At 37.3% G+C, this 27,270-nt stretch overlaps 1 protein-coding gene and 1 long non-coding RNA gene across 4 annotated transcripts in view; one reads left to right on the top strand and one right to left on the bottom strand.

Annotated features, from left to right (window-relative positions):
- fign (fidgetin) overlaps positions 1 to 20,545 on the bottom strand; it is a 48,465-nt gene extending 27,920 nt beyond the window's left edge. Inside the window, exon 1 of one of the 3 annotated variants that reach the window (XM_078552296.1) lies at positions 20,411 to 20,545. The gene's annotated coding sequence lies outside the window, so the exon portion shown is untranslated. Of the gene's footprint in view, positions 1 to 19,672; positions 20,006 to 20,410 lie in introns of those variants that run through there. The other 2 variants (XM_078552297.1, XM_078552298.1) reach the window with 2 other exon arrangements.
- Positions 20,546 to 20,563: 18 nt separating this feature from the next.
- LOC144686708 (uncharacterized) lies at positions 20,564 to 26,525 on the top strand. The gene is made up of 3 exons (XR_013577976.1): positions 20,564 to 20,660; positions 24,770 to 24,939; positions 25,084 to 26,525. It is a non-coding gene; the product is annotated as an uncharacterized LOC144686708 (long non-coding RNA).
- The last annotated feature ends 745 nt before the right edge of the window (positions 26,526 to 27,270 follow it).

The following is a 27,270-nucleotide window of genomic DNA, read 5'->3' as shown; positions in this document are numbered from 1 at the left end:
TGAGCAATGGGAGATGCCAATGATTTCTCATCACTTTTCCTTGGTCATACTGTGCACCTGTGTGATATGCTGTCCAAAGTCTTATTGACCAAGTTGAAACCTTTTTTATGGTCGGCCAGTGTGTGTAAAATTCAAGCATTTGTTAGTGCAGACTAACCTCAATTCCACAGGCCGACAGATGAGACTTGCCGGATAGTTTGTGAAGATAGACATCCCTCAAATTTCCGGTCAAACCTCTAGGAAATACAGATGCATACTCATATTTACACAGCCAGGGACTGAACGCAGACAGCAACTTACCATTAAATCCTGAACACAGACGTCATACTCTTCCCCAGGAACAATCAGGTCAGCAACACAAAACACTACATTTCCTCCACCACCATTGCTGGACCATGAGAGATTGTTTTTCCTCACGCCTGGACTAAACCACCAAGGGTTATATTTCCATCACCAAAATGTACTTACAGCTACTTTTGTTGCTGTAATTTCAGCCAAAGACAGCTGGCATTTGCTCCTTGACAACACATAACTAATTTTGGCAATGTGTTCCCATCAAAAGACCTATCTTTTTCCCTTTTAAATGTTGACTAGCCTGCTGTGCTTGCTCAAGCTATTCTGTTTTTATTTTCCATATATGTCATTTTTAATTCTTTCAACAGAAAATTAATGGTGAGATGTGAAAATGACTGCAGACATGTGCTTTCACAAGAGTATCCAACATATGGGCACAGTCAATATATGGGATTAAAGGTCATCATCCTGAAATGTTGGGCAGAATTTTCATTCTGAGGTGGAGGCAGGTTTGGAGTTCGGCATGCTGACAATTTCTCACTACAAGCCGGTGTGTTGGCCTGCTGACATGTTCCTGCCTCTAGCCTATTTTCTGGGAGGTGGTTTCTTGGCGAAGGGGGATGATGGTGTTGCCAATTAAAGTAACAAATGTCAGAACTCTGCAAATGCCATCTGGATTTCTCAATGGGTGGCAACCATCCCACCCTGCCCAATGTGGCTAAACCTGCAGATGGAATAGTGGTGGCCTCCCAATGCCAGGCCAGGACGGGGAGGGTACCAGAGGCACATTCTGCAAAGCAGCCCAGCATGGATTCGCTGGGCTACGAGCGCTACAGCCTTCTGTGGAGGGGTACCCCCTCTGCTATGATGGCCTGGCAGCTGTGGTCACAATTTACATTGTATCATTTACAATTCTTCAGAGGGTGCCTCCATCTTGAGGTCCCCACCTCCAGCAACAGCGTCCACATCATCCAGTGGGGCTGCCTGCCGCCCAATCCCTCAGGCGCTCCCACTGACCCTCCAGCCTGCCTGCCATCCTTAATTGGGCAGGAATTCCAGAGCTCCCAGTGGTAACTTCTTATTTGGCCACCTCCTCAAAATTCTCATCCAGTGTCTCGCCACAGTCATCTCGGGCTTCCCAACCCAGATCGGAGCCCTGGAAGGAAACTCCGCTGGCCAAATCTGTTTCTCCCACCACAGATGTTGCCAGATTTGCTGAGTATTTCCAGCATTTCTGTTCTTATATGCAATATATGGGCTCCACACTGTGTGCTAATTTTATTTGCAGGACAAGGAAGAAGCCATGGTATAAATGGGGAAGGTGTGTTGGCCCCCAGCAACCTCATCCCCATTCAACCATAGCTATTTCGTAAAGTCAATAAACCCTGTTGCCACGGCTATTTGATTAACACGGGCATGTTAGGATTTATTTTTTTCAATGCCAAAGAAATCCATCTGCATAAACTGAAGAGGCATAAAATATCTTCCAGAAGAATAGAATCTACAAAGGGTTAAATAGCTTTCAAAAAGTGCTTACATCTGTGATAATTCATACCTTTATTGTGATTAGATTACACCTCCTAATCGGTCTTATTTTTCAACAAAACAAAATTGTCAATCAAAATCTTTTTGAAGAGGCTGATTGCATCAATAACAAAGAAAAGTGCTTATGTATTAAAATATATAGAATAGTATGCAATTGTGGTTAGTTTAATCGTGTTGTCAATCAATCAGAATTACATTGTGACAAGGCATAATCTGCTAATGGTATAAACATATACTGTATTTGTGTTACTGCACAAGTTGTTGAATGGAGACAAAAGTCTAACAGCATTACTATTCCAAGCTTTAGCAAGCCTCATCTTTCTATGTACTGCACTGCGCTCACTGCTTGCTTTGTAAAATTGGTAATCATCGATGCTTTTGATATACTTACGATTTGTTTCTCTGCCTGTCAATTACTATATCATGTGATTTCAAAAGCCCTGTAATTGGCAAATGTTTGTGCAGCAGGTCATACTAAGCTTCTTCCCAGGATAAAGACAGCTCCCTTGCTAAAGAGCTTCCCAGCTCTGTTCCTGATTACAGATTCTGAACTGCAAAGATCAGTGTCACAATGATTGCAGCAGATCTATGCAAAAGTTAATGCTTTATAAGTGCACCACATAGCACTGTACAAAATATGTTCTATGGAAGCTTAACAGCACTTACTAACAATTTTGGAGCCTCGTTTGTAAATCACTAGCTTCATTTAAACTAGAGGAAACTTGATCTGTTGCAGCACTCCATAATTTTTAATAAAGTAATATGCAATTGCTCTGTTTCATCACATGCATTTTACAGTCATGCAGGGAATCCCTTCATTACTGGATACCAATGTTTGTATCCTCTAATACTTGGACAAAAATGACCCAGGAAGATCGATTTGAACTTACAGCACATTGGGAGAGGGTGGGACGCAGAGTGAGGAAACACCCATGGAGACGTTAGCATAAAGCCTGGGATATTTTAACTCCTGGGCCTATTTAAATACTGCAGCACTGTTTTCTACTTCAAACTGTCAGGTAGAAGCAGAAGGTGGAACTGTAAGGGTGCTGGGGGCGTAGAAGAATGGACCCCAACACATAGTTAGTCTGGAGTGGACGTTTACACATGTGATGCTAGTGCTGGAAGAGAGATTCTAGAACATGGCTGTGGAGGCCCAAGGATTCCTTGCAGTGTCCACGGAGAGAGAGCAACTTTAAGCACTCATCTTGGCCTGTTCTGGCCGCACCTTTGATTGCCGTCAGTTGCTGCTGTCAGTTTCAGCACTGCTCTGGCCTTCCAAATGTTTCAGTTCAAATGACATTGTGATACTGCAGACAATATTGGGCAGTGATATTTGGATGTAAAGCAGCCCTCCACCTGCCTGGGATAGGCATCTCCCATGCCTGTTGTGAGGTGAGTTGGCAGGGCAGGAATGTGGGTGGCAGGAATGCATTGGGAATTCTGGCATGACCCATCACTATTTTTAACCGTCGCTCGCACCATTCTTGTCATGTGGGTAGGGTTAAAATCAATGTTAATATATGTGTGTATTTCAGTGTTAGCTTGGCTCTGTGGTAGCACTTTTGCCTCTGAGTCAGAACGATTTTGGTTCAAGCCACATCCTGGAACTATAATTTATAATTTAGGCTGACATTCCAGTGCTTTGTGTTGCAATGCTGAGTTTCCTTTTGGTGGCACTATTCAAGGAACCAGAAGAAGTCATTTTAACTTCAGACAACAGTGTACAATGGCACCTGTTGTACACTCTGCATCATTTTCTTATCCGTTGAAGTCACCATCCACTATCACCCATTCTGCTATCACCAGCATTTAAGATGATCCCTAAGGAGTTCTGTCAGTGTACTGTCCAGCAATTTTCACTCAGCCAGCTGTACCAAAACAACAGGTGAACTACTCATTCATCTTCTTACTGTGTTGTGAGATCTTTCTGTGTGCAAAGTGACTGCCTATGTAGCAACAGTTACTGCACCTCAACGGGATTCTTTGGGATGTTTCCTAAAAGCATATTAAGCTGTTCTGGAAGCAAATGATTTCCCTTCTATTTCTACTGTTGTTTAACATAAATAAAACTAGACAGAACCATTGAATATGCCTTTGCTCATCGTTTTTCATTCAGTTTATAATGATTTTTGTAACTTTGGTGATGAAGTTTTTGTCCAGCACTCAAAAGGATTTTAATGGCAAAGGAACACATGTCCCACTTACGAATTAAAAGGCAGAGGTGCGACTGCCAAAAACACTGAATACTGTTAATTCCATTCTACTATGAGCCTGCTATAAAAAGAGAAACTGAAGCTTAAATTCGATCAAATATAGGAAGCACATCTTAGTGACAAGATTGGGATTCTGCCTGCAACCAAAACTTGATATGAACTTTGACCATAATCCTATATTTGATTTGTCTAATGTCAAACTGTGTTATAAGGGCAGGTTGTACAATAAGGTTTTTGTAACTCCAATTCTTCTGCATCTCTTTGCTGTACCAAAATACCATCACATGTATGAAATATATTTATAAAAATATCAAGAAGCAGTTACTTTATAAGCTACATCACAATAGAAAGTAATTTAATCACTGACATTGAAAATTTGAATGAGATTCTCAATTTGTTTCACATTTCAGAAAAAGGAGAAGAATAAGAAGAAATGAAGGCTGGTATAAATTTGCAAACTTGCATCTATCAGCATGCTATTTCATCGTGTAATACTCAGCTTTGTTAACTTGCAACACCTCCCACCTATCCAATTCTTCAGCTTTAACAACGCACATCTGGTACTCTGCTGATGGCAGCTGACTAAACTGACACTATCGCTGTAAATATTAAATAATTAAAATACTTTAATTGACCAAATAATATCGTGGGCTGCATAATTGCACTAATTTGGTACAAAGCATTTCTACAGAACAAACTTTGAATATCACAGAAGACACAACTGCATAGTTTTTTTTTAAAAAAACAGGCCTTTCAGCTGCTGGTCCATTCGACATCTTTAATTGTTTTTGCAGGCCTTGTCATAAATTCTAAGCAGATTCATTAAAAATCTATAAAATATACTACCCCCATATTCAGACTTATTATGAACAGAAATGGGCTACCAGAAAATTGCACACAAATTTACAAATCATTTGTAAAAGAAACACAGAAGCCACTGTTTGACGTTTTATAGTTTTGACCTGTAGCCAAAACAATTTAGTAAAAAGAAATGCCAGCATCTTTAATAATAATGCGCTGTCAGTGATTGATTATAACATGCTCAGTTCAAAATCAGATCTGAAGCTTATTCTTCATTTTCCCTGCGAGTTTTTGCAGCTGATGTGATGCGCACATAAACTCTAAACAGCACCAGAGTCAAAAGGAATTTCCACAAACATCTGCAAGCGTTCCTGACTCTTCCCTAATGTTAAGCTGGAAGCACATCAACAGAGGAACTTGTTGCAATGAGCTGATTTGTTCATGTGCATTCCAGTGCTGTAAATAGGATGATGTGGAAATAGCAGGCAAGTCATCTGGTCAATGTTCTAGTTCTCCAGAGATTGCACACAATGATAAGACTTCACCTTTTGGAACTTTCTGCAATTTTCATGTCAAATGCAGATCATTTAAATTGATAGCACTAGAATACAGTTATTAAAGCTAATGGTAACAGGCAAGTATGTGAGAACACATTATGAAACTTTGTGGCTCAGGATATGCTATCAATCACTAAACTGGGATAATCACAGATCTTTTTATATACAGTAGCTACCAAGAAATGTTTCTTTAAAAAAGATGCTTGTATATCAATGCTACTTTATAATTCAGTAACATAAATAGTTTGACTGGAGTTGCTGTTCAAAACATGCAAAAATTAATTATGTCTGAAAAAATGAATACGCAATCTGATTTTCTAGTCACAATTAGAATTAGCACCAGCTAACAGTGAACAATTGAATATTTGTTCTTGGTCTCATATATTGCTTTAAATGTCAGAGCTTTGAATTGATCAGTACTGCCATTTTAATCATTTCACAGAAAGTGGCACATATATCTGGCACATTCGAATGCTGCAGATGCTTAATGCTAGAGAAAAATGGACATAGTTCAGAGCCTATCTGCACTAATTTTTTCAGATTCCTTCCACTGCCAAAACTGAGAAAATGTATAATCCATCAATTTTCTTTACAAACCTATTCACATTACTTTTCCCAGATAGGAACAAATTCAAAACCTCAAGATCAGCATAGCATTTTTACAAAATAACATTATTTTGTTGAAGAGTCGTACGGACTTGAAACATTAACTGTGTTCCTCTCCGCAGATGCTGCCAGACCTGCTGAGTTTTTCCAGGTATCTTTATTTTTGTTTTTTTATTATTTTCTATTACATCACTGAAAGTCAAAATGGATTTGAATGCCACAAGAAAGCAGGGTCTACGGTCCAATAGTTCTACTTTTTAAAGAAAGACTGAATGCCAATTATTAAAGTTGAAGATCTCCTGGAGCAAAACTGATATTAAGCAAATACTTAATGAATGTGAATGTTTGTTGGATAGAAGGTGAAAGTTTGTAAAGCAATTCTGAACACAAAGAAGCATTATGAACTGATGAAGGTGAAACTATACAAAAGTAATTTAATAGTGAGAAATATGTAATTGGGTAATGCCAATGCACTATCTTTCCTTTCAACATACATCAAATACACCAAACTATAATATCTACTGGGAAACTGTGGGCCACATAAATGTACACATCAGAGTAACATGACGAAGAGTGGGGATTTTTTGGAACAAGGCAACTAATCAATGACACTGGATTGAATGACTCACATGTTTTGTAGACACACATGAGCATGAAGTCCAGACTCCAATTAGTATATTTTCCACATACCACTGTTCTCAAGTCATGTTCCATCGAGATACGGTCTGTGAGTACAGTATATATGGGCATTTGAAACAGGGGAAAATGAGTAAGTAATTTGTTTTATTTTGAACCAACAGTTTTCAGAGGAATTTAGGTTTGAAACCAATAACTTAAAGTTAAGATCAAGCAACCCATTATACCATTTAAATCGCAGCACAACACACAAATATCACAATAGAAATGGAGAAAATGCACTGCTGAAGTTTATTTGTGAATAATTCACTTCCTTGTTTAATATACTGTACTCATAATTCATCTATTGTTAAATAGCAAATTCCACAAAGCTGTGAATGTTTTATTTTTTTCAAAAGAATCTGTTCACTACACACTTCATATGTGTTCTCCTCCACTAAGCAATTACTCAGGCCTAACTATGAGAGAGAAAATGAATGTATTCCTTATTCTATAAAACAGAGCATCCAAAAGATGACTAGTGTCTTGTTTCTGTGTTCCTTGTCATTCTCAAAGACACATCTATTGCTGTTTGACAGAGAAACCGCATTAGTTAAATTTCTACTGCAATTCTTTTCTATGACTGAAACATTTCTAGTCTGTTCCTTTTCAGGAATGTAGACATTTTTATGTAAAGAAAACGATAATTACTTGGCAAGACTGGCCTAAAATGTCCATTTATGAATAATAATTTATATCATGGAGTATATTTGCTTTATTCTCATATTGCTGTTGACCAGATCAGCAAGACTAAAAGATTTTAAATTAAACCTCAGGGAAATGCTATGTGGGTATCTGTCAGAGAATGTACAATACCCTACCACACAGATACATAAAATCATTTATTTGACAAGAACAGTAGCAAATTAGCTGAAAATTCATTAATATTGCTTAATCTAATATTATGCTGATACCTACTGGCGACTTATAAACATGACTTTCAGAAATCTCTGTTGCCAACACACTTTTTAATAATTACACTATAAAATCATCAGAAATGAGCTTTCACAGCAATATACCTAACAAGTAAATATCTCATTCTTCATTTATTTCCAACAGACTGTTTTAGTATTTTATACATTAACAATATGCCAATATTAACACAGTGACTTGATTAACATCTACGTCTGGACCACTGACGGAATCTTCAACTAATTTAAAAATCCATAAGAATCTATATTTCATATGGACTAAAAATAAATACATGGAATTTCTATTTAGAATTGCTGCTTGTGAAAGTTAAGATTTGCTAATATTTATTTTTCATACAGGATTATTTTACTTGCCTCTATGGGTGCCTGTTAACAAGTTTATTATGTACCCAAACATTCTAAATGGGATTTAGTAAATGCAGCAGCATGTAAAATTTGTTTTGCTAACTACACAAAATACAAAACCCGCAAAATGCAAACTTTATTTTATTTAAAATTTCACAATTTCCTGAAACACAGTCCCTCCTATATGTTGAACAAAAATGCTGTACACATTTTAGAAAGGCAGATTTTTGTTTTAAGATTGTCAACACTAGTTTTTTTTAATATCTTTGAATCAAAGCTGTCCAACCACTATCAGTCATAATAGCATTTGTCTATTAGTGCTCCAGTGGGTTGTGTCAGGAGAGTGGTTGAAAAAGAATTTGGCCAACAGATCCCACACAGAACGACCCCAACCCTGGATTGTTGCCAGGAGAGGTGCTGGCCAGAAAGGTGTTTCACCACAGGAAGGATAGAAAATTAGAGGGCATAAGAAAATTAGGGGCATGGGAGCAGCTCACCTGCCTATCTTCTTGAAGAAAGCAAAAGAAAGAAATGTGAAAACATTTAAGTTGTATGGGATGGCGGGGGGAGGGGGGCAAGAAGCAGGGATGCAACATTACCCTCCGTTTTCCTCTCTCCACTGCACAGAAATCAAAGACAAAATCTAAAATGCATGACTTGTACTCAGTTTAAAGTAAACAATAGATAGTAGTTCCAATCCCCTAGTGTCACTGCAATCATGGTTTGCTTGACAGGTTAGACTATGAGCAGACAGAAATGAAAGCTATGACTTTAAAAATGAAAGTTTGCTGAATTAAATTTAAAGAGCCTGCCCTATTATCAGAACTCTGTTTGAAAATTATGCAATTACACACAATTATTAACCATAACATAATTTATTCTGAAATATTTAAAAAGGATAGCTGATGATTTTGCAAAGTTGATGAGTCAGCGTATGAAAGCAAGGGAAGGACGAGAAGAGGGAAGAAACAGCAAAAAGAATAAAGATAGGGATAAATATGATTAATGGGCAGAAAGAGGAAAGAGAGAAGAGAATGCAAGCAAACTAGCTACGGAGAGAAATGGAAGAAAAAGAATGGGTTGAAATTGGTCCAGGATAGTAGCATGATACAGACTCATAATTGGTAACCTGTTTTACTCTGTGTCGGCTTTCCTTTTCAATGCAAAGCAGGCTGCCAATTCACTATGAGCTCATTACGTGCTACTGGCGTAGACCAATTTCACTCTCAATGAGACTCAGAAAAAAAAGCAAGCAAGGAGAATATTGGAAAGACAGAGTAACAATTGGAAGTATAAATATTGCATTTAATCTTTGATTGGTATTTTTCCTGTGCACACACAGAACAGTCATATACATTTTCATTGGTTTGTACCAGAAGAAATCAAAATGAAACATGCTGGGATCAGAAAAAGAAAAAAGGGTTGATTTACAGGAAAAATTTGATCATGTTCTGGGTGCATCATGATTTTCAGAAAGAATACTCTTTAAAGCAGTTTCTCAAAAACAAAATAGCTTGAAGTGGAGATTTTTTTGCTGTTGCTATTACTTCTTGGGACAAGCATTATTGATTTGAGCAACTCAAACATACGCCTTGGAGTTCAATATTGAGTTCTTTTTTAATTAAAATGTGTGTGTTTACAAAGAAAACTGTAAAACCATAAGAACTGAAAACAGAGCAAACCTTTGTCAAAAACTCAATTATAGTAAATACTCAAAACTTGTCAAAGAGTAGAAGACACTTCATCTGTTGCCATTCAACACTTAATGATCCTTTATCCTCGTTTGAATTTTACTTAAATTTTAATGAAAAAATCAGTAATCAGTAGGTGACTTGACATACAATTGTATGCTAAGATAGAGCAAATATTTCTGTAATAAATTAAAATAAGGCACTTTATAAGATATTTTGTCCAGCAACATTATTCTTTGAGAAATACATTGTCTATGGTGCACCCTGCAAATTTAATTGCTGTGATAAATCCAAATGTAATGTTTTAAATTCCCAGTTTCATCAATTTTGCAATATTTTTACCAAATAGTAAAATTGCAAGCAATGGTTTCTCTCACTTATCCTGGGTGCAAAAAATGTTAGGTGGGCATGCTAAGGTTCCTGTTAGGATTTTCAAAGTTAAGTCCTAGAGGCTCAATTCTAATCAGTGTTCAGCTGTCTTCAGTTGGCATAGCTCTTTGAAACTGAATGAGATACGCCAACTTAAAGCAGCTGATCACTGATTAAAGTCCAGCCTGTGGGACTTAAAGGATCTTAAATGTTAAGTTGTTTGCAGCAAAATTCAAGTCACACCTTACAGAAATATACAGATTTTAAATTTTCCCACAAGAAAAATTGCTGATTGCATACATACTGCGCTCATTCCTTAAACTTGATATAATACGGTATACATTTAACAATAGAATATAGAAAAATGATCATGTTTTTCCATGATTGCAAGTGATAACCATGCAGAGGCAATGCGTAAGTAAATTGGTCTATAAGCAGTCAATTCATGGAACTGTGTTTATTGGAGTAATGGAAGATTACATGGCTCTACTGGCGGTGATTTAAGCAGAATTCAGAAACTAATAAAAATGTGCTTTATTACACAAATGTTTAATGTGTTAACTTATAGCTATGGTCATTTGGCGTCCCACTAGTTTAAAGTAATGATTAAATCAAAATACCCAAAGGGTTCAGTGGATTTAAATAAATAAACTTCAAGTGACATGTACATCTTATAATTCCCAGTCCACAAGAAAATATCAGTCATGTGTTCGGACTCTTGCAGCCGTTTATATTTTAGGTAAACTGATGAGTGAACTTTATTCTGACTTAAAGAAAATAAAACGAGCAATAAATCCAATGCAAGAAAAAAGGCAGAAATGAAAATCCAGGACTGGGGTTCTAAAACAAAGAGAGATAAAGATATGCCTTTAAAGGTAAGGCCAGTCATATCTCCTGATCTGTGCCAAAACTTGAACAATAAGGAAAGAATCAAAGCTGGAACTGGTGACCTTGGTACAGTGAAAATGTTAGAACGCAATCGAGGCAGAAACACAAGCTACTGAAAATAAATCAGATCTACCATTGTGATGTATATAAAAATATGCAACATGAACAATGTCAGGCGGATTGTAATGCATTTTCTGTGAGCTTCTTACCTTTCCAACCCTCAAAAGAAATCCTATCACAGCCATGCTCTGCAACACTTGCCCTTGCAGTGTTTACTTTTGTTGAAGTCCAACAGCACCATATTAATAGCTGAATCAAGGCTAAAATAGCTTAGATTTCCAAGTGCAGAGCTATGGGTATCATTCTTTTCTTCTATAATACCGTTTGTTATTCTGTGGCATTTAAAAGAACATAAAAAATATAAATGCCACATAGGGTAGAATTTACTTTGGTACACATCATTTTACATGAACAGAATATCCTTGGGCCAAAATAGGATACATGGTTTAGGAATGGCTATGTGATATAAAAAGGACCAATTGTTACATGTTTTGTTCCATCTCCTTAACTCTTGATCATTTTTTAGTTTTTCCCATACAACGCACATGAATCCACAGCTGAGCCAATAAGGAGGTCAACCATTTAAATGCTTTTGTTAATCATGCTCCATAACTGGCCATTGGAGTGTGTGCAGGAGTGATCAGGGGGACTCACTCCCCAGCTTTCCCTTTATCACCCTCAGGAAACCTTCTGGCCTCAACTCAATGCTTTTCCCAGTGAACCAGCAAAGATCAGGACTGGTCCAGTAATGAACAGCAGACATGAACCATTTACCTTCCCATCCATGGCACATCACATTGGCACACTAAGCAATCACATCACCTCTGCCATACAACTATTAGATTGTAATGCAGCTATTCATTCCAACACATTAAAATTCTAGCTGTGAATACAAACACTCGTTTAAAATTGAACTTCTGATTACAAAATATTCTAGTGTTCAATAACTATGCAAATCAGCGTTCCATATTGCAGTTTCAATGAAAGTTGGAAATTTTTGTTTCAAAATTTACTTTACACCTCAATGCTACATATGTTTTAAATTAAGCACTGTTAACCCTTTCACAAACTTTTTTGATAAAGTAGAAGCTCACATTTCAGTGCTGGTCATTGGATTATGTTGACTGCTAAGTATGTTCATTAATTACTGGTAACTATTTTATGTTGCTGTTTAAAATTCTCAATTAATTGCATCTGGTGAATAGTTTGAACTTAATTTTATGCAGATGTGACCTTTCACTGACTGAACAAAAAATAAAGATAAATCAAACTGGGGATGCAACCACATTACCCACCCCCCGATACACAGGATTAGGTTATATAAACCTCACGTGTTCACTGCAATCTATATTCCTTATTGTGAAAATATTAAACCTTAATAATTCTGCTAATCAGGATAAACTGGCAGCAAAAGTGGTTATGACACCTGTGACAAGACCATTTCACCCATGCATAAACAGTCCCATTTTCTCTAAATGGCAGGACTAATGGAATGCCACCATATCACAATCATGTATATGTTGGTTGGTTTTAAGTGATTATTGTAGCAATGAAAAGATCATATCATAACACCCTAGTTTAAACAGAAACACAGGTCAATATTGGCTAACATACACTCTGTTGAAACCTGAATCAAGGTTTCTGCTGCTGAAGTAGAGGAGTAACAGGATTTGACTGCATCTTCTGTATAGAAACTGGATGTGATTAATAGCATTGCTTACAATGACACAGAAGAGGGTCGTCCCCTAATCCTAAACTCACCATGGTAAAGAGGAAAGCAGATGGGTCACAACTCGACATTTGCACTTGAATAAATGACAAGTCATAACAGACTCAAAATAACCAATTATTCCTGGAGTTTAGCAAATAAAATTTGCTTTAAAATTCTGCAGTTTAATCCATGCTTCATTACAATATCTAAGAATTGGACTCCTTTATTCATGAAAGTGTGCGCAGACAGTTGAGCAGGGGAAATACAAGCAGCTGTCCTTGTGAGTATGGACCTGATACATTTAAAACAGTGGCTACTGAAATAGTGCAAACTAAATTCCAGGTCTACTGCAATGGTAAAACATACCAGCCAAGTTTGATCTTCTATTAGTGACTACTGGTGACTTTGTAATGCTTTCCACGGAAAACACATACAGCACCTACCAATTACAGCATTAATATGGAACCCTGCAGTATGCTAATGAATATCATAATGGTGAATATGCAGCTAATGCTTTGTTAATGCTAAATTCAGAATATCTTAGTTTTCTCACTCACTAGTAATTATGGTCACATGACTAGACTAATAAAATGAAAATAAATGTTAAAAAATAGAAACAGTTATTTGAAGAAATGAAATAATGTCAAACTTTGAATCCTTCAAAATGCCCATTGTGCTAATGCAAAACCTATCAGATTTTGTGTTTTGTAATTTGTTAATTCATGCTGTCTTTCTTATTTACATGAAAATGTCTAATTTTCTGTTTTTGTACTTGAAACACATCTGCTTCGGACGTATTATCTACATAGAGTACAGAGAATGTCATGAAGATGGTACCGGTAAGTTTACTTTGATCTTGTAAAAACAATGAGTATTACAAGCAAATACATGTAGAATTGGAGCAAATGGAAAATGTTATTTAAATATAAACAGTCCAAAGAAACCAATCAGTGCTGTGTACAGTTATAACGAGTGATTTTTATAACTACCTCGAATATATTAAAGCTTTTGTAGTATAAAAATTCTACACCTTTCTGCATATATTGACCATAAAATAAATTAGTGTGTAAAATTAATCTGAATTCAAAACAAAACTGCATGCGCTTATAAAGCAGATAATGGAACCTATGTAATATATTATTTTGAGTCAATTGTTGCAGAGAATAACAGCTAAAACGCACTTTATACAGCTATTAAAGATATGACCCTATTGCAGCTCTCTTTTGTGGTGCACTTTCTACATCGGCAAGGCTATTAATCAAATGGCAGGTTCAAATTGATGCGTTTTATATAGACAGCCCTGACCACACACTTTAATTGCCTAGTATTAAATAGTAATTAAGTTTCCAAGCTTTAAAGTTTAATTAAAAAATTAAGTGGATGTTACAGCCATTTATTGGTTTGAAGAAGTCTTTAGCAGCCACAGTACTCTTGGTCTGAATGGCAAAGATGCTGCAATTTGTTATCGACAGTCACTCAAATAAGAGGTCATTCCACAAGTCTGCTGTGAACAAAGGTGAACGAGACAACTAATGAATGCTATGACCAAGAAGAACATAGACAATCTGGAGGCAAACAGTATTCAAGTTACTAAAAAGTAACAGTGATGGGACACACCTTCATGAAAAGAAGTATTGCCATTAAGCTGTTTTACCCATAATCTTATTGCTTTTATGTACTAAAGCGTTAGCCACCAGGACATTTTCCATTTACAGTTGTAACAAAACCAAAAAAACATAAAATTGCTTAATTCAATAAGTGATTAAAGAGAATTTGACAACACATAGCACTTTTATTTACCCTGAGTAAAACATTCCACTTTACGCTACTAATCTACCGAAGTAAAACTAAACCTGCTATCTAAATTTTACACCACACAAATGTGCGATGAAATTATTCATGGCTAAAATTGCCTGTTCACTTTCTATATTTCAAATCTAAAATTTGAACACAATTTAAAGTCACAGGGCTCTGCCCTACTTAACTGTACATGATCCAAAAGCACTTATTTAACATAATATCAGGTTTATATACTAACTCAATTTTGTTCCTGTCCTTTCTATTTATACCATGTTTCTGAATTATAATTGTCTTTTATTATTCTGCATTCCCAAACTTTCAGAGCAAAAATCATTCTGTCACTTGTTATTAAAATTAAATTTAAGCAAAATAAACAATAAAGATTAAGAAACTTCCCTGATTATTTAATAAGTCAATTCAGTGAGCAGCAACCAGACCAATCCGGATGATCCTGGGTTCAATGCTACTCTATGCTAAATTAATTCTCCATCAAAGGTGCTAAAGCATTATATTGGCTACAGCACCTCAGGGTTAGGGAGGGAATAAAACAGCCATGGTTCATACTCCTGATCCAGTGACTCCTGTTGAAAGTGGGTGCACATGTGGATGTTGAAAAGCCTATCAACACATATTGTCAAGTCTATGTTAATAACAACCACCTTGGTAGTGTACTGGAGGGTAACTGCTGCCTGCGTATGCACACTCCCACAAAAAGTCAATGCTTTCCAGAGAGGAGTAGAATGGAGAAAATTAGTGAGAAATCAGGGGGAAGAAATAACATAAACCTCCACGCTGTCATTCTTGAGCTAACTGTGGTGAAATAGTGTTCAGTATAATTACGGTTGCGGTATCATCAAAATATAAAAGCTATTAAAGTATATTTTTTTTAAGAATTTACATTGCAGAGCAACTTTGAACTATGGAATTTTAGCCAAATTTGGTAAGGATCACATCAATAATTTAAGGTAAATACAACTGTAGGAAAACCATCATTGCCAAATATTTTCACAAAACATTTGTGAATATGCACACAAAAAAGTATTGCAAATAAATGTTTTTACAGTCTCAGCTGGTAGATTCCTGTAATTAGAAGGTCTGATTTTCGCCAGGACTTATGCACTTCACAACGCAAAGAATTGTAATTGTGTTTTTCAGTTTCATATTGCAGCAAAGTAAAAAATCAATACCGTTTGTCTAGCCTGCAGTAAAAATGGAATCTCTTATTGAGTAATTAAACACCCATTATTGTCACGGACAGCAAAACAATGAATTTTAAAAGAGAACAAATTTTTGTAATGAAATACTGGAGTGACAAATTTGTTTCTAAAAACAGACGGACAATAAAATTCCTAAATGCTTTTGTTATTGAACATGGCAAAGGAACTGGAAGAAAAAAAATGATCATGCAATAACAGTGTAACCTTGAACTGAAATCACTTCAGCTGGAAATAAAATACAGGGTCCAGAATTTGAACATACTTTGAACTTTATCTGTGGATCACTGTCGGGGTTTAAGGAAAGTAAAGGATCCTAGCAGCCGTGCAATTAATTTGAATAGATAGGAATTTGCTACTTTGATGTTTTTGGACCAAATTAATTCACATTTTGTTGATACAGAAGTGAATCATTGTGGCCATAAACAGTTCTGGCTTAGCATTTGACTATGTAGGTAATTTCCCCATTATTTCACTGTGGCATCAGATTTATTTTGCAATTCTTTTACATATGTTTCCATATTTCATTAAAAAAGTTAGTATTGTATATGGTATTCATGTAAATAGTGGCCCTGTTACCAAAGTAATCTGTGGTCACCGCAACAAATCGTTGATTTACTAATGCACTGGTCAGCAAGCAGACTTTCCACCAGCACACTTCTGGTCAATAGGCAGTTATTTCCAGTGCAGGGTGTCTCAGGCTGGAGTTAGAATCTGATTACATGGACCTTTTTCTGACATTCCCTAAACCTTCATGGCAGTTTACCAACATTTTCATCACATTTTTACAGAGCAGGGAACTGATAAGCTCTCAGGTACCAAGGCTCCTGCAGTCAATGTCTGGCACACTGCCAAGTATATGGCCATACAATGCTTCAGGGCCTGGATGTATAAAGCATTCAATGGACAGCAAAAAAGGGAACTCTGCAGAATATTGGAACATAAACAATACAATCTGAAAATCATGCTGCTTGTGTTCAAGAACTTAAAAATGTTTCCAAAGTTAATATCTCTTTAGTCCCACTGTTTTATATTTATGTTAAAAAGTTATAACTGAAGTTAGATTTTTATTTTGCTGAAAAGTTTATCTCATCCACACTGCAACTTTGCATACACCAGAAACTGTAATCTGTTTAATTAAAATGTAAACACTGTAATGAAGACATCAGTTTTTAGGCAAATGCCTTCCTGTGCCACTTGGGATATGATAATTACTAGTGTAAATCTATGGATGCTCATGAATCCTCTACAAGTCCAGATTAAAAGCATTACCACTAAACCTCCTTTTTTTCCATTGGGGACTGGCTGTTCTAGCCAATTCCCAATTTGCACACCAACAATCCAGACCCCACTTTCTGCCACGAATTGATCTTTTTTAAATTGTAAAGTAAGCAACTAACAGGCAACGTACAAAATTCTGTGTCTTCCTACCATATTATTTCACAACGCTGCTGCCTTAATTATTTGGAAAGAAACATTCTTTCAGTTTCCTTCTCCCTTACTAGAGTGAATATTTCATTGGTGAAATGTACTTTGAGGAGCCGGTGCTGATGCTTCAAACAGAATCACAGAGATTCCACAGAAGGAGAAAAAAAGGAAAGCATTGCATTTGCGCTCAAACTTTTTCCTTTAATTTGTTTGTGCTGCATGCTGTCAGTCAGAACAAAAAAAAATTGACCAAGCAGACAATCTCAGCAGCTGAATGTTGATCATGTCAGGGAAGTGTGTCAAGGATTTGTGGTCCTTCATCTTCGCAGCAGAGCAAGCACATCCCTCAGAGCAGCGACAGACAGCTGGTTTCACTTTATAATGTAGCCCAACCTAGATCTGTACAAAAATTGTCAGCACTCACAAAAATAACACAAGAAAACATATCCAGCTGCTGGAAGGGTGAACATCATGCATATTAGAAATGGGATTTGTTATATTTGCATGATGCTAGCTCCCCTGGGTCTCTTCTTTCTAATCTAAAGCACAAACACAACACTTAACATATTTGCTTACAGCTGACAAGCTGAGGTTGATGGTATTTTACTCCAGCACTCCTTACAGATACTGTAAAATGCATTATGCTTGTAACTAGTACAGAGCAAATGCATATGCGCATACCTACGCAAATATTCATTACATTTACTGCTTAACTAATAAACAATCAAATACAAACACCAAAAAATCAATTCCTTAACAAAGTTCAAAATAATTACATTTGAAGCTGCAGTGAAGGTTACAAGTGTGGCCAACTGTTTATACTTTTCTACAAATGCAAGTTCTTAATTAATTCTGTTCCACATAAAGATGCACAAACAATGTGTTCAGTGTTCTTCAAGGTGCAATGTCTTACTGATGGTGGCATTTTCATAAATTCAAACTTAGGTAACCAGGAATTGCTCCATATTTGTGCTCATTTTAGCCCCTTTCTGAAATGAATTATTTGTTAATTATACGTTATATTTAGTTGCTTAAACACATAGGAACCTAAATAATTCTGCCATGTATGCAGCTGGTATGTGGTCTACACTCCTGAGTGCAAGGATGTTTTCAAATATTTGCACCTCGGCAATTCGCTCGCATGCAAAATACTTTAGCAAAGTTCCCAGCACCTTTCCGCATACTGATTTAAATGCTACGTTTTGCATGTGGATACGAGGACTCACGGTCCTGGATGTGGAAGGGGGTCGGGTGGGGTAGGCAACTGTCATCATCAATATGTGGAAGTATATTTCACTGGTGTTTACGTGATGCAACTGAAGGACTTCCATTCATTGACCACCTCGAGACAAAAAAAATGACCCTGACATAGTGTCTTCACACGTTCGTGGATCGAGTGAAATTAGGAAGTTTTTAGTCTTATTTCGACAGAGAGCCACGAACACAGAAGTCTTTCATATCAACATTAAGTGGCGTGCTATTGATTGGAAGGATTCCTATAAATGTCTCGTTAAAACAAACTAAGCGTTTAAATTAGATCTCACTACACATATCTAACAGCGTAAGATCTTTATTACTATCTTCAATTTCTGACTTTCCAGCAATTAATTGGCGGAACATTTTATTTCCCTTGTCTAACTCAAACCACTCTGGGTTTGCTCTGGCTGTGTACACATCTGTATCCACGCATTGCAATTAAATGACATCCAAATTCACATCAAATCCTTGGAAAGAAGCGCCCGACTCAGCTCACAACCCGTTTCATAAACTGCAATTGATTGATGCTTTCAAGTGTTGTTGGCAATAGCTTTTTGAATAAATGGCGCAGACGTATTAAAATAAATCCTAAATCATATGATTGTTAAGTACAGGCAACCGTTGGCTAACCCTAACCTGCTGTTTTCTGCCGGCCGCTCGCTGTGAATTTCGTACTAATGAATACCAAGCGCAAAAATCGCATTCCCGTCAAATACCAGCTCTCATCACTTGTAGTGCCCCCGATTTAAAATTTATAAACGCGATAGCCTCTCCACCGCATCCTGTGCACAGCACTGCCAAATCCGCTATGAATATATATTACAGCTCTAGCATGAGATCGGGAGAATCTCTAAAGCTCCAAATTATGAATCGTGCACATTAAACATCTTTAAAAGGTGAAAGAGGCTTCCGCTCTCAGATGCTTTGCAAAAGGACAAAATGTAACAACAACAGAAACATACCATAAACACTCGCGCTACTGATCATTTCTTGCAACCGCACAATTGGATTCACATTCAGAATTCCGACGGTTGGGTTTTCATGAGCCACTTCCCCCCCCCCCCCACACCCCCCCTCCCCTTCTTGGCTATCAAATTTCACTGCTGAAACGTGGGCCCTTTCTCAGGTATTCATTTAACCTACATGCATATAATTAGGGGGGAAAGCGACATCAACAAAAAGGGATCTGAGAGACGAGAGGAGAGACAGAGAGCGCACCACACACACACACATAAAATACAAGCACATGATCACGAATCCAAGTCGCTGTCAATTTCACTCACTTCCATGGAAACTAACAAGAAGCTCCGGGGAGGACAGTAATAGGATCACTGTACTGTATATACCATTAGATTATACATCTCGCTCTGTCTCTCCTCTGTTCCACAGCACAATACGCCCACCATGCTTCCTTTGCAGCCTGAAAATAGATGATGTGGTTATCTCTTCAGCTCCCAACAGTTACAACGCAGCTTCAGCCTCGGCTCTGGACACTTGGGTGCCTTTTTAAATAAAAAATCACGAGCATGTACCACGCCAAGTAAAGGAGATCTGCCTTTATTTACACTCCTGTTTTGCTCAGAAGTTGTTTCCCTGGCAAAGCCAAGCTGCAAAGCGCTCTCTCCACCTCCCCCCCACCCCCTCTTCACTGCTGCCCGACTCGACAGCAGAATAACTCTACTCAGCTCCAATGGGGAGAGAATATGCACATGGGAGGGGAGGGTGGGTGTGTGTGGGGGGGAGGTTGGTGGTGTGGTGAACTCCTGAATTCTCACTACTGCAATTAACCCGTTTACTTTAAGGAAAAGTCCCAGTCTCCCTTTGTTTTGCACAGTCTATAGTGCAGGGCACAGAGAATGCAAGTGATCACTGGGGAAGTCAGGCGCGGGTTTTTCTCTCTCTCTCTCTCCCTCCCTCTCTCTCTCTCTCTCTTCCATGCCCTAATCTCCCTGCGATCGCTTCGATTTTACGGGATTCAGATGGAAATGTTGCTGCCAACCAGGGCGAAATCAAGTCCTTACCTGGGATTGCTCAGCGGGTCGCCGCGGAAGTTCGAAACATCGACCCCGTGTTTTACTGGTAAACGGGAGCTCGGGTTAAGTGAGGGTGACAAGGATTTGAAATCATTCCAAGTTTTCAAACCAGTGCGCTCGGAGGACTGCCATGTTGGAATTCGGACCCAAAACAGCTGCCTCGGCCGAGGAGAGGGACACGCATGCGTCAGAGCCGGAGAGGCAATTTCAAACAAGACATCAGGAGTGAAACAACAGGGTATTCATTCATCCAGCATTTTACTCTGATAAACTACGGGAGAGTCACTGCTTCCTAACAAGATTCCATTGTTGCCACGTCTCGAATGCAAACTCCTTCTCTCTCCTGCACTGGAGTATCAGCTCAGTTTATGCTCAAATCCTGGGGTGGGGCTTGAATCCAGAACTTCTATCTCAGAGTCACATTCGGATATAATGCATGACTTAGCATACTCTTCACCTTGTTGAACATGCACTGTTTAATGTTGGTGCTCGTCCCGGGAAATATTCCACTTACTACTTCTCTGAATGAACACATTTTTAAAAGCACCGATTTTACATAAATTAATCACGGGACCAATATAATGTTCCCCTGTACATCTAATTTGCATTGTGCCAACATGTCAACACGGTTCAATTAAGTAAGATTTTTAGTGGCAGATATCTTAAATCTTATTTTGACTGACAGTTGTGAAACACCCGCTTGTCATCGTAATGTAATAGTTGTAAAATGAATACAGAGAAAAATACTGTGGATGCTGGAAATAAATATTGGATATGCTGGAAGCGGAAATACTCAAAATTGATGAAAGGTTATTGACCTGAAACGTTAGCTCTGTTTCTCTCTCTTCACAGATGCTGCCTGACCTGCTGAGTATTTCCAGCGTTTTTCTGTACAAAATGAAGGTTGATGAAATGATGAAAAGCAAAATGAAATAACACCACAGTGAAGGTCAACTGGAGAGTCAAACACTAACAAATAACAAAAATATGCTTCTATAAACACTATGCTGTTAATTATCACCGTTCAGCCCAGAAATTGAAAATATCCGCAGTTATTCTCCAATGGATCATTACCATAGTGCTTGTAGTACAAGTTATCATATTAAATCTTAACTATGGAGATTAAGAAGAAAATTGTTAAAACTTGAAATCTGAAATAAGAACAGAAAATGCTGTTGAAAATAATGTATTTCTAGCATTTTCTATTTACAAATCAACAAGTTATTTATAAGATTTTAAACTATAATGGCTTTCTAAAGATTATTTTTTTAAGTGACAACAATGGCAGGATATGCCTATAAAATTTACCAAGAAATTTGTAGGGAAAATGAAGCAAGCCCTTAGTAATTCAAAAATAAAACATACAAATCCATTATCAACTGTGCAATTAAAGTCCAGCTGGACTACTGCTAGGCTGAAATTGCAACCGTAATTGTTCCTTATAAGATACCCTTCAGTTAATAGTATAATGTACATATAATAGAACATTAATCAACGGACCAGATTGAGCAACACAGGCATTAAATTCATAGGTGTATTTCCAGTTCAGTTCATGAGCTGTATAAATATTGCATCACAAAGGATGCGCTATTTATTTCATGAAAGTACCGAGAAATGTTTGCCCTTGCACTGTGATAAGTAAAGTTTTATTTAAAATGTAACATTTAAATAATCAACTTTTGTACTCCCAGGGCAAGGCCACTTTAAAGTGAAAAGGAAAGCTGCAAATTATGGAAAGCTGAAAAAAAAAATCCGCAGCAGTTCAAAGCTCATCTGTAAAGAGTAAAAGCAGTTATAACATTCCGGGTGTGTACCTTTCCTCAGACTGAAGGCTAAGAAATACATAACCATTTTGGTATTTTCAAAAATAGAAAGTAAAAGAGTCAGGGGATGGAGAGAGAATGGACAAAAGAATGTTCAAATAACAGAGGAAGATGAAAAGACAAAGGAAAGATCCATATAGAAGAAAAGCCTGGGAAATAAAGAAACTGAAACAAGGGCCTATAAATGCAGCAGATGTGACATTTAAATACATTAAAAACAAAATGTTGAGCCCACCAATTGTAAGAAAGGAAACATAATGATGTGGGCCAGCACCACTGTGCTCTGACGGAGGATGCCTTTCCTTCTCCTCCATATTGACAGATCCTCCTATATTCAAGCACACACTGATGTGAAGAAAATGAAGGATGGGGCAAAGCTCTGAGGATAGTAAAGTCAGCATTAAGACCAGGAGATTGCAGAATGCCTAACAGTAGGATGAGGCACTGTTCTTGAACTTTGCATTGAGCTTCATTGGAACAATGTGAAAGGCCAAAGATGGAGATCAGAACTAGAATGGGAGAGGGGGAGCTGCACAAACAGCATCTCATATGTTGCTGGACACTCTGCATTCTTCTAACGCTTTGTCTTTTTACCCACCCGCACCCCACTATTTTCATGTTCCTTTGTTCTTTCTACAGGGTAGATTTTAACACAGCAGAAGGGGCCAGCTAGCTACCTGACAGTTCCAGAGAGAGATCTGAGCCATATTGAGAGCCAAGACTCGTTAATATGTATGTGGCAGTTTACTGATGAAAAATGGACCTCCTGTTGCACCTCAACAGCTCTGGGCTATAATCATATTATGTAGTAATATAATAACACCTGGGCAATCTTGGAGACTAACCTGGCAGGTTAAGAGATTGGTTGGCAGGTGTAGGGGAAGGGTGTTGTGATCTTTAGGGGAGGGAGAGTCCAGCCAGAGTGACAGTGACCCACATTGCTATTATGCAGATGAGGAAGCACTCTCACTCCTCCTGGCCTCACAAAAAATAATTTCACATTTATTTAGAAAGGCCTCTTCTGCTGTTTTGCCAAGGTTTACTGAGCAGGCATCCATGGTGGATACTCTACCAAATGGATAGTTAAATTGCATCAAAGTCCTGTACATATCATCAGTTACCAATTTGTATTAATGAAGCTCCTACTTGACCCAGTTGGATGCTTTGACCACCCAGCAGAACGTCCTGGAAAATACGATGCCAAGGTGACTAGGAGCGCTAATCTTAACATTGCTATAGAAGTTCAATACTGTCCCATTATTGCTGGGAGAGGAATTTAAAATCCTGTTTATCTGCAGTATCTTACTTTTATATCACCTGACCATTTTCTATAAAGCAATTTACAAGTCATTTAACACATTAACACCCTCTCTGATATTGCCCTATCTGTTGGTTGTCTCCCCCACTCTCCACGATTTACTCCACTCCCCCAATTCCTTCTTTTTATCTTCTCAATAATACACATCCAAAGGTCACAACTTGTCTTTCCTCACTAGAGATGCTGATTAGCTTGCTGAATATTTTCAGCATTTTCTGCTTTCTTTTCACTTAAAACTGCTTTCCTCACACTTCAAAATCAGGTTGAAGAATTGTATAACATCACTGTAGAAAGGTTACTATAATGTTAGGAATGGTTCTATTACAGAAATATTAATGTAACATTAATGAAGTACACACTTTAAAAATACTAAATAAAATGTTATCTGGGTTTTCCTGTTCTTTTCTATTTGCTCTCTTCACTTTGCCCCTTCCCATTTTTCCCTATCATTTGTTTTATGTTTTGCAATATTTCTTACCTCATCTGTTTTGTGTTTATTTTCTATTTTTAAATTTCTAATTATATTTATGAACTTGTCCACTTTTCTCTGCCTTTAGCAATCCTTTCATCATTCTTGCTTTCATGATCACCTTAATAAAAAAGTGTTGTCAACCTAAATGGATCTCTTTTTTCCCCTCAACTAATCAAATTATACTTTATTAAAATTTAACTGGTAGTGTCATTAGAATGGCAGCTTATATTATGAGATTTCCACAAGCAAATGTTGTTGGGTGAGCTAACTCACCAATGGTCTAGGAAACCTGGTGTGCCAAAAGGAGCCACAATAACTTCAACACTGGGGAGTTAATGTAGATACTTATATTAGCAGTGTAAGAGAGACACCTAACAAAGCCCTCTGCTGTGATCTATGGCTTTAGCATATTGATGAGGATCTTTGTGGATCTAGAAAAAAATGCCATCACATTAGTAAAACCACAGTGATCATATCTCAGGTATTGCATGAAAGAAAGAAAGACTTGCATCTACAAAGCACTTTTCATGACTCAAAGCACTTTACAGCCAATGAAGTACTTTTGAAATTTAGTCACTGTTGTAATGTAAGAAACACAGCAGCCAATTTGTACGCAGCAAACTCCCAGAAAGTGCAATGTGTCAGTGATCAGATCATCTGTTTTGTGATGTCGATTCAGAGATGAATATTGGCCTAGACACTGGGAATAACTCTCCTGCTTTTCTTCAAAATAGCTTCATGGGATCCACCCAAGCAGTCAGATGTCTCATCTGAAACACCACAATCCAACAGTGCAGCATTCCTTTAGTACTGTACTGAAATGTCAGCTTTGACTTTTGTGCTCAAGCCCTAGAGTGGGACTTGAACTCAGAATCTTGTGACTCAGAGGCAAAAGTGCTACCAAGTAAGTCATGGTTGGCACTTACAAAACAAAAGTTAATGTTAACTGCTTTGTATATGACAGTGCATCCTACCCTGTTCCCTGTTCAGTAATTTACAGGCTTTTGTTTTTGTATTGTTATCGTTATGATTTTATATTGCACTGCAGCAACTCAACAGGGCTCCTTCAACAGCACCTTCCAAACCCATGACCTCATCCACCTAGAAGACAAGAGCAGCAGATGCATGGGAACACCTCTACCTGAAAGTTCCCCTCCACACACACCTATCTCTATCGCCATTCCTTTACTATCGCTGGGTCAAGACCATGGAACTCCTTCCCTAACAGTACTGTGGGTGTACCTACACCATATGAACTGCACCGGTTAAAGGAGGCAGCTCACCACCACTTTCTCAAGGGAGATTAGGGATGGGCAATAAATGCTGGCCTGGCCAGCGATGCCCACGTCCTGTGAAAGAATTAAAAAAAAAAAATTAAATACAGATTTTTGAACATCGCTTGACACGCATCTTTTCCCAAAATTCAAAATAGGAGTTTAGCTACTAAATCCTTGGCTAATCTTTGTGGCACACACAGTATCTATATTGCCAAAAGGTTCTACTTTATCCATATTTTGTCATATTTATATGAAAGTGAGGAATACATCAGCTTTCAATCAATCAGAAGCAATATCTTCTCCATACTAGGTTTTATTAAAATATTATGATCACATTAAACTTCACTCTTTATCAAGAATGTAGCATCAATTTTCAGCTAGAACCCATTATTAGTGAAGAAAAAATAGCCATTACACAATACGGTTACTTGCACTCTAACTAATTACATTGCTTGATTGTTGCTGAAATTATTCTAAAAATAAACCCAGATGTCAAACTACAGAACCTTACAGACATTTTACAAATTTTCACCTGAACTTGAAGAATCAAAAGAATTATCAGAATTGAACATTGTGTTTTTATTGCAGGCAATAATATGTAATACATGTGACATTAATACAGCATAAATTGCGGTTTCATTACTTAGTTATTGTTGTTTGATATATTATGTCTTAAAAATCAAATACTGAACAAACAGAAATCTAACATACCTTCATAAAAATAGCCTCTTGCATTTAAACTCAATCCATTTATGTTTCAATCAGAGCTTAAGAATGTTTAAAGATTACATTAACATTATACTGGTACACTTTTATTGACCTTCATATTTAAAATATTCCTACTTAGTCATTTCTTACATGGTACATGGCACCTATACACATTCACTAATGATAATTATAGAACAGATGCTGATTTAGTCATTTTAAGAAAGAGTGGAAGCATAATTAGTGCTTAAATGGCCTAGTTATTGCAGTGCTATAGGAGCTAGACAAATTTTAAAATGAGAACATCGAGCCTGATAACAGAAAACATGAAATACATAATTCATTCATTTGGAAAATTTATATCAGTGGGTAACCATGAACAGTAATAATGATCCAATTCTTTGTGAGTGGTTTTTAGGTACTGCAGTCATCTGCAATCATTTAACAAACCTTTGGAGATCAAATAGCATTTTGTGGAATTCTCAGTGGTGTTTGTGCAATAAAGTATGAACAAACAGAAAATGTGTGCTCCTGGTCATTCTTAAAGAATTCAAAATGTTATCAGCTGGGAATTTCATTTCAAACGTAACATTGTAAAAATGTATAAATATGTCATAAAAGATAGAAAGGTCAGTTCACCTTGCTTAAACAATAGGATTTATACTGTTCAAATATTGTATTTATCTTACTGTACTCGGGTCAACTGTTATGGAGTAGAGTGTGTATCACATTTGAAGCTAAAGAAGTAATTTTCAGCACAAACACATGGGACTGTACTTGCACAGACACTAATATCAGTCACTTGCTGTAAAATCCGGGGTAGAAGTATATTGGTGTCTATTTCAAAGTCCTTTAAGTATAAGGGGATTAGTTATGTACCAGAATAATTTGGTACCATTGCAATGTTACAAAACTTGATTAACAATTAGTATGGGCTTTAGACCGAAAAACATGTACTTTGGATTTTATGATGTTTTCACTACTGATGTCCTGGGCCAACTGCAGTTCAGGGAGTACCGTTGTAAGACTGTTGTCTTTAGTAGCTGTGGTAGAGGCAGTCATAGCTGAATTACATTAGGGCAGTCTCCAGTGAACCTGAGACCTCAGTACAAGCCTAACTCAAGTTCAACGCCTGATGTGGTTGCCTTAACCCAAAGAAGCCTAATCCCAACACTCAGAAGAATGGAACATCTCATGGTACATTGGAGAATGCTCTTCTGAAATAGTTGTAAAGTTGCAGTGTGGTAAGCCTG

This window comes from Cetorhinus maximus, chromosome 11, assembly GCF_964194155.1.
Source record: "Cetorhinus maximus chromosome 11, sCetMax3.hap1.1, whole genome shotgun sequence".
Lineage (NCBI taxonomy): Eukaryota > Metazoa > Chordata > Chondrichthyes > Lamniformes > Cetorhinidae > Cetorhinus > Cetorhinus maximus.
The sequence above is the reverse complement of the archived record's forward strand: the minus strand, read 5'-3'. Positions and strand labels throughout refer to the sequence as shown.